The sequence below is a fragment of the Dermacentor silvarum genome, chromosome 10 (genome assembly GCF_013339745.2).
Source record: "Dermacentor silvarum isolate Dsil-2018 chromosome 10, BIME_Dsil_1.4, whole genome shotgun sequence".
Classification (NCBI taxonomy): Eukaryota; Metazoa; Arthropoda; class Arachnida; order Ixodida; family Ixodidae; genus Dermacentor; species Dermacentor silvarum.
Window position 1 is genome coordinate 10,320,687 of NC_051163.1, and position 11,798 is coordinate 10,332,484.

Genomic DNA, 11,798 nt, shown 5'->3' on the forward strand with positions numbered 1-11,798 from the left:
GCTCTCATTCTCCCCCCGCAACGCCGCGATGAGTGCCACGGACAGCGCCAGCGTCAACGCCAGTGTCAGCGCCGCGGAGAAGAGGGCTCGAGCCGCTGCCACGAAATGGCAGCGGCGACAGGCCGATTCCGAACTTCGGGCTCGCGAAGCCGGTAGCTACGTACCTCAACCTAACGGAAACGACGAACTGAAAACTAATGGGAACTTGAGTCGGACCGCATGGCTGCTTCGCATACTACTCAGGGTTCCCCTACGGGAAGATGGTGTAATTTTTTTTTCTTTTGCGTGGGCTTGGGCCGGGCATGTGGTTTCACACGTTCACTGATGTCGGCACAAAAGCAACCGCTTCTGGCGCGTACGCTCAAAATCACGCTCGAAACCAAGCACTGCCTTACAAGTGCGTATCTCCCCTCTCTAGACGCGTAGAACAAGCGCGCACGGCCTCGCAGTCGCGTGACGCGTAGCCAGGTGCGTACGATTACGAGCGTGTTGTTTCAGTGTGCGAACGTTGGCAGACGTGTATTAACTTCGACAAAACTGTTTTTAGGAAGATCACTCGTAAAAAGAGGCCCTTGGAGTTTCAATACCAATTTAATAATTTGTTTCTGTCTGAGGTGTCTTATTACAAATATCTTGGGTCATAGATTTCTGGTGATCTTAATTAGTTGGAATAAACATATTGAATACGTTACAGCTAACGCATACCGAAAGTTATTTTTTCTGAGAAGGAGCACTAACCCTAGCTGCCTCCGCTGTTCGAAGATTGGCATATAAATCTATTGTCCTTCCAATTTTAGACTATGATGTTATAATGTACGTGGGACCCTTATGCAAAAGGTAGTATTTAGAAAATTGAGAAAGTGCGAAGGAGAGCCGTGGAGTTCATTTATATCAATTTCTGACGCAGCTCAGTTAATGCACTTCTCACATATGCTAATTAACCTAACCCCCTTTATCCGAAAGAAACCGCTCATCAATATTAAAGCTTTTATATCAATAAATAAAGGGCAGTGTAAAGTTGACATTAGTGAATGGGTTTCTTTTTCTTCTGGTTATTCGACACGTCGAACACGACCTAACAATAGTGCCTTTTCGCTCCTATAATGACTGCTTTAAGTACTCTTTTTTCCGCGAACAGTCAGGGACTGGAATAATCTTAGCAACACCGTTGTCCAAGCAGATTCGTTATCTGTGTTTTCATCTTTTTTTGATAACTGAAACATAGGTTGTTGCTCTTTGAGCGCAATCTCATGTTTTCTTTTTGTCCTTAAGTACTGTTCTTTTTGTAACAATGTGCCTGTTTTATACAGATTTTGTAACCTCTGCATGTTTCTTCGTGCAATTATGTTGCATTTTCTTTTACTTTGTATCCCACCCTGCTGATTGAAACCCTTGTAATGGTGGTTACAGTACCAAAAAAGAAAAAAAAGAAGGAATGACCCGCGTGTGGGTGCGCCTCAAAGGACAGAATGCTGTTAGCTGCCTGGTCATATCGTGACAGCCTGATAAATATTGTGATAGCTTGATAATATTGTATACGAGTTTTGACACCATCATTATTTACGTGCCGGGTACAGTATTTTTGTGCAACTGTGTGTGTTTTTAAGTAAATTTGCTGTCTTTAATTTCAAATAAATAGGGAGAAAATAATGATAGCTGTGATAGCCTGACCATATTTTACACGATTATTGCCTCCTTCATTATTTTCGTGTCCAAGTTAGAATAAGCACGTTTGAAACTTCAGCTGCTTTTGCTTGCTGTTCAGCCAAAGTCATTTCCAGATTATTCTTGCCGAAAAAAGATTGATTTAATTTAGGGGTGTGCGAATATTCGAAAATTTCGAATAACAAATCGAATATTATCCTTGTTGACGCTGTCCTGGAATCGCATAGTAACTATTCGCAAGTTGCGAAGATTTTTAAAAATAGTTTTCAAATAGTTTTTGAATTATTCGCATTACCAACTGTGCACAATCAGACATGAAACTGAAGCAAAAATGAAGCAAACTTGATTTTTCGATTTAGTATACTTAACGTGAAGTTACGTAGAGCATGTTGCGTCGCTGAGGGAGCCCGGTGTGCGAGCTAAACAGCCATCATTCGCACTCAAATTTCGCACAGCCATGACGTTCGGCAATGGGTATTGTGTTGCAGCTGTGTGTTCCCTTGGGATTAAATATGGATAAGGTCGATTGCAACGTTACAGTGACGTCATCTGCAGCGACCATAGATAAAAAGTGCTTTTTTTTTCGCTCTGTTATCGATGCAGCCTACACGCATTTCCGTTTTAGTCTCGCAGGAATGCACAGATGCTAACGGGCGTACAAAGCTTCTTTCTGACAAGGTTCATTTTGACAATGCACGACCACGAGTGTTCAGACGAATCTTACTTATTGGTTTATAAGGCTCCATTCGAGGTTTTGACAAAGCGTGCAGTGTATTAACAGATACTTTATAATGTATACGAATATTGGATATCCTTCTTTGTGTTATGTTGATGGCCGAAAACGGCTGCTCGTTATTCGAAAAGTATTCGACATTTGATTCGATTCGCTTTCGCACTATTCGATTAGTATTCGACTTGGTCTCAAAATTACTATTCGCCCACTGCTACTATTTATTAATCAAGAGCCGTTTGTAAAATGTATATAGCCTTTAATGTTTTCAACATAAAGTGTACACAAGAGCGCTAAGTAAAATGCCTTGACTTTCCAGCCTTTGCTTCTGCCGATTGTTTTATGTTAGCTGTTCATGTCATGCTTCATGTTTCACTTGCTTTGCTGAAAAAAATGTTTCTCCGCAATGTTTTTATCGTCACTGCAGATTTATTATAATTTCGTTTATAATACCCAAGCACTTACATTTTTACGGTATCTACAGACATAGTTCTTACGGCAGGCCCATGTGGGACCCGGTAATACAAGTAGGGGCCTGGCCGGGGCCTGGGCCTCAAACGGCAGGCCGGGCCTTCGCCGTAAAGTCAGGCTCTTACAGTGCTCTAGGTAGAGTATAGGTACCAGAACATAAATGTTGTTAATCAATGTTGTAAATCTAGACAGGCCAGGAAAGTTCGGTCTATGCGACTAGTGGAACCTGTGAACCAAACTGAACAAACCGAATAGTACAAAAATCAGCTCTTTCAAATATGTACTGTACATAAAATATTGTTCGCATACTTCGAAGGATGCGAAATTCAATCAATCAATCAATCAATCAATCAATCAATCAATCAATCAATTGAAAAATTCGAGGACACCTAAGCACTTGTGAGTTGTGATTGAGAAAGCCTTAATGTCAAATTGAACACTGCTGAGCGGTCATTCGAGTTTTGCGCTGCGAGTAATGCACCGTAGGGGTATGTGCTGCCCGAGACGGCAAGCAGCAGCCTGCGGTGCCAACGCCGCATAGCACCAACGCCCTGCGCGACAAGAGGCCGAGGAAGCAGCAGCGACCACCAAGACCGAGGCAACTAAGCCCAGCGGGAGCGAGAGAGATACGGACCGCGCGCAGGCATCCGATAGCGAGAGCGAGGGTGATGTGTCGCGGCGATGCCCTCTCACGCAACACCTGGCGCGCTATCGTTCAGCTGTTCGTTTCCGCGCGCTCTGCTCCGTCGAGGTGCTCTCGTGGCGTGGCGTCGCAGCCAATGGGAACTCCGTCGAGGTGCGCTCGTCACACAGGTTCCTGTGTTGCCTCGTGTTACCCTCTTCATTAAAAAGCTCTACCAAGCAACAAAGGACCTAATAAAGAAGCGCCAAAGCATGAAAATGTCCAGTCCAAGAGAGCAGATAGAACTCGCTGAACTGTCAAAACTGATCAACAAGAAGAAAATGAGCGATATTCGAAATTATAGCGTGGGAAAGATCGAGGAAGCAGTAAAATATGGAGGCAGCATGAAATCAGTGAGAAGAAAACTTGGCATAGGACAAGGCAAGGTATATGCACTGAAAGATAAGCAGGGTAATGTCATTAGCACTTTCGATTTCATAGTAAAAACAGCGCAATACTTTTATACCGACCTTTACAGTACCCATCAACGTTATTGACACCCAGAGCAGCCACGCTATTTTCATTCGAAGAAGTGATGAACAGGAAACAGAAGCTCCTTCTACAGCGATGAAGTTAGTAGGGCCTTGCAAGACATGATCCGATGAAAAGCGGCAGGAGAAGATGGAATAACAGTAAATTTAATCAAAGATGGAGGAGACATGGTATTTGAAAAGCTTGCGGCCCTTTATACGCAGTGCCTCACGATTTCAAGTGTACCAGAGAACTGGAAAAATGCCAACATTATACTAATCCATAAGAAGGGAGACGTTAAAGAAGTGAAGAATTCTAGGCCCATAAGCTTGCTTTCAGTATTGTATAAAATATTCACCAATTACCAATAGAATAAGAGAAACACTTGACTTCAGTAAACGAAGAAAACATGCTGGCTTCAGGAAGGAATATTCTACAATGGATCACATGTCATCAACCATGTAATCGAGAAATCTGCAGAGCACAATCAACCTCTCTATGTAGCTTTAATATACATAAATTATGAAAAAGACATTCAATTCAGTAGAGACATAAGCAGTCATAGATGCATTGCGTAATCAAGTAGTACAGGAGGCATACGCGAATATCTTGGCAAATATCTACAGAGTCCACAGCTACCTTGGTTCTCCACAAGAAAAGTGGAAAGTTACCTATCAAGAAAGAAGTCAGGCAAGAAGACACAATCTCTCCAATGCTATTCACTGCATGCTTAGAAGAAGCATTCAAGCTCTTAGACTGGGAAGGCTTAGGAGTGAGGATCAATGGCGAATATCGCCACAACCTTCGGTTTGCAGATGACATTGTCCTATTCAGCAACATTGAGGACGAATTACAACAAATGATTGAGGACAATACCCAAGAAAGTATAAGAGTGGGGTTCAAGATTAATATGCAGAAAACAAAGATAATGCTCAATAGCCTGGCAAGGGAACAAGAATTCAGAATCGCCAGTCAGCCTGTAGAGTCTGTAAAGCAGTACGTTTATCTAGGTCAATTACTCACAGGGGAACCTGATCACGAGCCCTCGTAACATAACGAGGGCTCGAATCAGACAACATTGATGCCTTCAGGTAGCACATGTGGGTTTATTGACCAGTTGCATTCACCCAAAAATATCACGTAATTGTGACGCTTGCGGTAGAAAGGATGTTCCCCATGCGCCGCGTAGGTTTGTGAGTGGTGGCGCTGGCTAACACTCCCAGGGTTATTTCTAGTTGTAAGACATAAATGCCGAAGAAAGTGGATGGGAAAACGGCGCCGCGGTAGCTCAATGGTGAGAGCATCGCACCCGTAATGCGAAGACGTGGGTTCGTTCCCCACTTGCGGCCAGTTGTTTTTTCATCAATTTTCATTAATTTATCATTTCTTTAATTCAATTAGTAAGTACAAGTAATTTCCCCTATGTTGTCCTTGGTGTCATTGTTTGTCGGCTTCTAATGATATTGTTCTAGATGTGTGACACACCTTTTCCTCTTTCTGTTCCCCCTTTATCTTACCCCCAGTGTAGGATAGCAAACCACGGACGCTCGTCTGGTTGACCTCCCTGCCTTTCCACTCCTTGCTCTCTCTCTCTCTTGTCACAAAGCAAAGTGTATCGACACATCCAGTACCATCGTCGAGTCGCCAATTAACGATGAGCGGAGCGCGCGGGTTGTTTGCAAGGAGTTGGCCCTTTTGTTGAGGTTACGGGAAGTCGGGGACCGCGATCCATTTCTGTCGAAACAGAAACAATTAAAGGTGGAGGCACTCCGTGTGTCGAGCATGTTGACAGAGAGAGGCGGCGGAACGATGGGCCGTCGTCGATGGCGGAACGGGTTCCGAGAATCGCCTGCGTGACAAGGAGTCAGAGCGCAGTGCTCTCGCGTTGCGTCGACACCTGATATCGCGCGTAAAAGTCTTCGTCCCTCCACTGCTCTCGCGTGAACGAGAAGTGTAACGTGTAGCGCATGCGTCACGTGGGCGCCCCTGCCTTGAGCTCGAGCACGAACGACTTCGGAGGAAGTCCACAGCGCAAACAGAGACGAGGGTTATACAAAGAACGAATGAGCGACGGGACTAGCGTTGCGCTGGTCCCGTCGATCGCTTCTACGACATGTCCCGCCATGCACACTCTGACTTATAAACTTGTGACGAAAACTTCTTTGCTGGTTCTCGTCCCTCTTCGAGCTGCTGTTACTCAGGCTGAAGCTACACCAAATGTCCACGCGAAGGAAGTACCGTTCAATATTTACTGTATGCGAGTACATACACCATTTCACAAAAATGGGGAAGCCTAGTAAATGTACGGATCGTTTCAGGCAGTTGGAAGCAGCAGAGAGGCTTGTCTACACTGTAGGCCACTGATTCTTCCGTTGTAACAACATTTTGACAGAAAGGGCATGAGGGGAAAGGGGACACGACCTTTCTTTTTTCTTTTTCCTCGTTCCTGACTGGATGGTGCGATATGTGCCTAATTTTTACATTGAAAATGTCTCAAGGCGAGCTCGTTGGTACGCATCGATGGTGGAAACACAGCGGTAAATAAATGGACAGAAGGAAGAACACAGGACGAGCGCTGACTGCCAATGGTTACTTTATTGTGCGTGCACAAATATATAGCCTCAAATGGGAGGGGACATGGGGGAAGGGAAAAAATGAAAATGGGGGAAGGGGAAAAAATGGAAGGGGGGGAGTGGTTTACATGCCACGTTTCTGTCCGTGTTTTTAGCGCTGTTTTTCCACCATGGAATTTTTACCGCTCTGCATGAATTTAGCGAGACGACATAAAGCTGGTTTAATGTAGGAGTGGACAGGGTGTCTCCACTTGAGAGGAAGTTCAGAGGAGCTGTGACTGAGCAATTGAGTGTCCGGCTTATATCCGTTGAAATTCCTCAGAGGTACACCGGACGACGTTCTTCCTTCGGTGTCGCACAACGCAGTGTGCGGAATTCTCTACCAGCGTTGTTATATTCTCCTGAGACCCATTCGAAATGCCTTGAATATTATTAAAATTATCTCAATAGAGACCACGTAAAGTATTCACACTGGATGTAAAGTCAGAGGCAATTGGAACTTTATGGAAGTGCTTTAATCATGTGCTTGAAGACAGTTTCTGAGAAAAATGGTGAAACTTTGACCTAGACCAGCGTTTTTGAAAGTGCGTGTCATGAGCCTTTTTCTGGAGGGTCCAACTATATGCACATTCTGCTTGCCGGAACTGATATGAATTGTCAGACTCGCTGCTCTTTCAACGCCGTTTTCTTTAACAGTAATATATATATATATATATATATATATATATACAGGGTGTCCCAGCTACACGCAGCACGATTAAAAAAAGAGGAACTACGTTATGCGAAGCCAACCTAGTGCGTATTGTTTCCAGTGCAGTGGAGTAGCCACCAGTAATTTTTTCTTTACTGGGATTTAATTAATTATTTGTAATTAATTATCTAACTCGAGAAGTGCTGTCCTAATTATCAAAGTGTCAATGAGAAAGTTGTAGAGCAACATGAAAAACTACCGATTCAGCTCTCTGTTGCTCAATACGTGCCACATAAATGTGTTTTTCCGAGTGAGAAAGAAGCCCGCGAATACACGCAGAATTGCCGCACGACTGGCCGCTGGAGGCACTTTGCATGTATTCGCGGGCTTCTTTCATGCTCGGAAAAACACTGTTATGTAGCACGTATTGAGCAACGGAAAGCTGTATCGGGAGTTTTTCATGTTGCTTTACAACTTTCTCATTGACACTTTAATAATTAGGACAGTACTTCTCGAGTTAGAGAATTAATTACAATTAATTAATTAAATCTCAGTAACGAAAAAAATACTGGCGGCTACTCCACTGTATATATATATATATATATATATATATATATATATATATATAATGTTCGGGAATTAATATATCGAAACTGGTGTTATCCTGAGAATTCGTTCCCAGTGGATCAGCCTTGCCAACTCCGCGGCTAGAATTTGTGAATTGCAATATGTGTCATAATGTAATTACTTAAAATTAATTAGTGAGTATTTGTTAATTAGTTGATTATGCATTTCATTTTTTTGCAAGTAATGCCCGCCTCTTCGAATAAACCAGCTCATCAACAAGAATTGTGCTATCTGCGACAAGCAACGTTAAAAAAATTTTGAAAGTGTTCGTTGAAACATCCTGTATATTCAGGGTGTCCCAATTATCATGTACCACAATTTAAATATATGCAAATGCCATGTAGCTGAGCAGAACCAAGGTAATGTTGCTTGCTGTCACTTGGAGATACTCAGATTATTTTTTGCATTTGGCCTAATTACATAATTAGTCTTAATTCATTAATAAACTTGTCAAATATTATAATTAAATGAAAAGTGTCAATAAGAAAATTGTAGAGCAACACTCAAAATTGCCGTGCCACTGGCCGCTCGAGGCACTTTGCGTGTATTCGCGGGCTGCTTTCACACTCGGGAAAACCCTTTTATGTAGCACGTATTGAGCAACAGGAAGCTGTATCGGTAGTTTTTCATGTTGCTCTACAATTTTCGCATTGACACTTTTCATTTAATTATAATGTTTGAGAAGTTGATTGAATAATTAATGAAGACTAATTATGTAGTTAGACGGAATGCAAAAAATAATCTGAGCATCTCCAAGCGAAGGCAAATAAAATTACCTTGGTTCTGTCCAGCTGCGTGACACTTACATATATTTAAATCTTGGTGCATGATAGTTGGTATATATAGCCTTGAATTGATGCTTATTATTCAGTGTCACATTAGTAGTGGCCACAAGATGGACAGTGAAACGGAAAGACAAACGACGATGTAAACGCTATGCAAACGTTTGGTCACCACAAACGAAACTTCACCGAACACGGCATCCCAACCTCAGGTAGTTTTTTTTTCTCGTTAAAATAGGTGATTAAATCAATCTTTTAAAAAAAAAATTGTCAAGTATTTTTGCTATCTCTATCTGCTGCGCCTAATGTCTTTCAAATAAATTACAATGGTAATGTATTTGCGTCATTGAAAAATGTACATTTTCAGAAGGCATATGTAAGGGGGGGGGGGGGGGGGGGAGTCATGGTAGCTTTGGTACTCCTAAAATGGGCCAGGTACTGAAAAAGTTTGAGAAACACTGATCTAGACCATTCTGTCACGACAGTCGACGAAACGAAACAGTGAAGTGCATTTCGAATACCACGATATCACATGAAAATCTCCGATCTAGCATGAAAATGGCTGCCCACCGCTCAAAATTCATCTCACTCACTGTTTGGTCAAAGAACCGCTGTTTTCATCGTAACAAACAACATAAGGGGATGATTAGTTTATTTTTTTACATGGCGATTACATGCCTTTGGCATCTAATCGGGGTAACTGAACAAAACAGTGGGGTTTTCAGGTTCGTGACATACTAGTCGGCAATAAGGACCTACTTGAAAAGCGATTGTGACCTTGCTCCGTCTTCAAGTCATGGGAAATATTGAGTGAATTTGGGCCGCTTCATTTCAGGAGGTATATACATATATAGTCACCCGGTTTCGAAAGAAGAGTTCGCTGCGAGTCCGTATTGTCGTTCATCCGGCCTAGACAATTAACGGTCATAATTTTGATTTAACAACTGGCATCCATGCACTCAGAGTTCTTTAATTTCTTCCTGCCACGTTGCAGTCTTCGTCAAAACTTTGCGAGTTAGAGCGTACATGACTGGACATGTCATAGAACCGCGTACTGGGGCTCTGCTAGAAATTTACTGCTCAGCAGCGTAAGAGAACTGAGCATCAGGGCACCAAGTGCGCTGCAAAGAACTCTGCAATACATGGGCCCGTCGATAGATCTTTTCACTGACTGCGGAGTGGCTTGGGAGCTTTCGGGGCACGAGCGTTGTTTCGTGCCCATCGGGATGCGGCTGCCACGCCACGAATCGAACCGCTGACCACGTTCTCAGCGCCAGAACGCCATAGCCACTGAGCCGCCTCGGACGGCATTCTATACATTTGCCCGTCGTATTTATTTGGTACGGGTTGAACATTCTTGCTTTCCGTCGTTATCTCTCTCTCGGTATCGGCGGCGCACAACAGGTGACGAAACGTACTCCTATACGCGTCAAAACGAGGGCGATATTGCCGCGCGGTGATCAATTTTTTTCGCGCCACATCTGGCAATGGGCCCGTCGTCCGCCTCGCATCACGGGTCTATACCAGCCGGCGGCGGTACGTGCCGGCGCAATGACGGGAATAAAGAAAGCGCAAAGAGCGAACGAGAAAAACGGCGTTCCGTTCCGGCGAAGGGCCTCGAGATGCGAATGTGCCGTACACCTCACTTGCACCGCATCGCCTCCCCCCACCCCTCACACTACCACGACCACACGTATACGCGCACGCGATTGCGCATGTATATCCTCTACTCGGACGACCTTGCATGTCACAACCCGAGTTGGGAAACGCCGGCGTGGCCCTGCGCCGGCAAGGAACCATCCGCATGCGCTGTGGTGTGCAGAGCACGTGAGAAGAAACAAAGAAGAAAGAAGGAAAATCCAAACAAAGATGCCTGGAAACGAATGCTTCAGTAGTAACCGAACGGCGGAGATGGCTGAATGAAAGACAGTTGGCCGGATTAAATGTTGCCAGCGACGTCACGAGAAGAGCAAACACTTCGCCTGTCATCACTGCCCGTTGGAAATAAATTTGCGGACGTTGCTGTGCCTCCTTCTTCTTCTTTTGTCAGCAACGTTGTCAAGACGTTGCCGCTCAGACTACTACTATATGACAATGATTCAATTATCGGACGTGCCGTTGCAGGTTACACTGCACTACCGCTTTCATGTGTGCAGTGGGCTGTCCGTGACGAGAGTGTACTCGTACGCACGGAGCTCTGCCACTTCCTCCGAAGCCGTTGCGGACTTTGGGATTACAGAGATCGACGCTCACTTCTCCGAAAACTCCTGTCGTCTCTTCAGCAACGGCTCGCGTGAAGATCAAGGCTGAGAGCCGGCGCAATTCTGTTTCAATTCTCGAGTCTCCATTCCATTTACTGCTTGCCGTTTTTAGTGTGTGTGTGTGTGACTGACTGATTGACTGATTGGGTTCAACATCCAAATGAATTATGACAGAGGCGGCAGTTGAGAGTTCCGGATTACACTTCAGTTTGGCCTTAATTGGTCAAATTTTGTCCGTCGTGTCGTGCCAGATGTCATGTCATATTCTTGAGAATTTAAACCAGTCAAAAGACGATGGACAGAGACGTGGCACACACAACGACTGGATCCCAACTGTACTGTCATGTCATAGTTGGTCTCTCTTTTTGGAGGATATTCTAGGAATGCGTTGAAATCTAACTACTTGAGCGTGTTGTGGTTCCGCCCCCATCGAAATGCGGCCGCTGCGGTCGGGAATAGGACCAGAGACATCCATGCTCGGGATCTGAAAGACATAGCCATTCAGTCACTGCGGCAAGTCACAGCGACAAGTGACTGCTCCTTAAGCTGGAAGATGAGAGTTTTCTGAGCGTCTGCTAGCTTCATCGACGCTTGCATGCAGTACAAGCTTCGTTTGACTGACAAGAAAGAACAAAAGAGGCGAGAACCCCACTTACAGCCAGGAGAGTGAGTCAACATATGTTGTTTCGACCCCGGTTAATTCGATTAGACATTTTATTCGATCATGTTCAAAAGACAAATGAGAGGTCCATGCGTTCTAAGGCCCTCTTTCCATTCGAACGTTGGATAGTTCAAATTAAGTCTGAACTCAATGTCGGGTTCAAATTATTATAAATCGATTTCTT

The 11,798-nt window shown here is 44.2% G+C and overlaps 1 non-coding gene across 1 annotated transcript; it reads left to right on the forward strand.

The window, feature by feature from the left end:
- The first annotated feature begins 5,296 nt into the window (after positions 1-5,296).
- On the forward strand, positions 5,297-5,368 carry Trnat-cgu (transfer RNA threonine (anticodon CGU)). The gene has a single exon. It is a non-coding gene; the product is annotated as a tRNA-Thr (tRNA).
- The last annotated feature ends 6,430 nt before the right edge of the window (positions 5,369-11,798 follow it).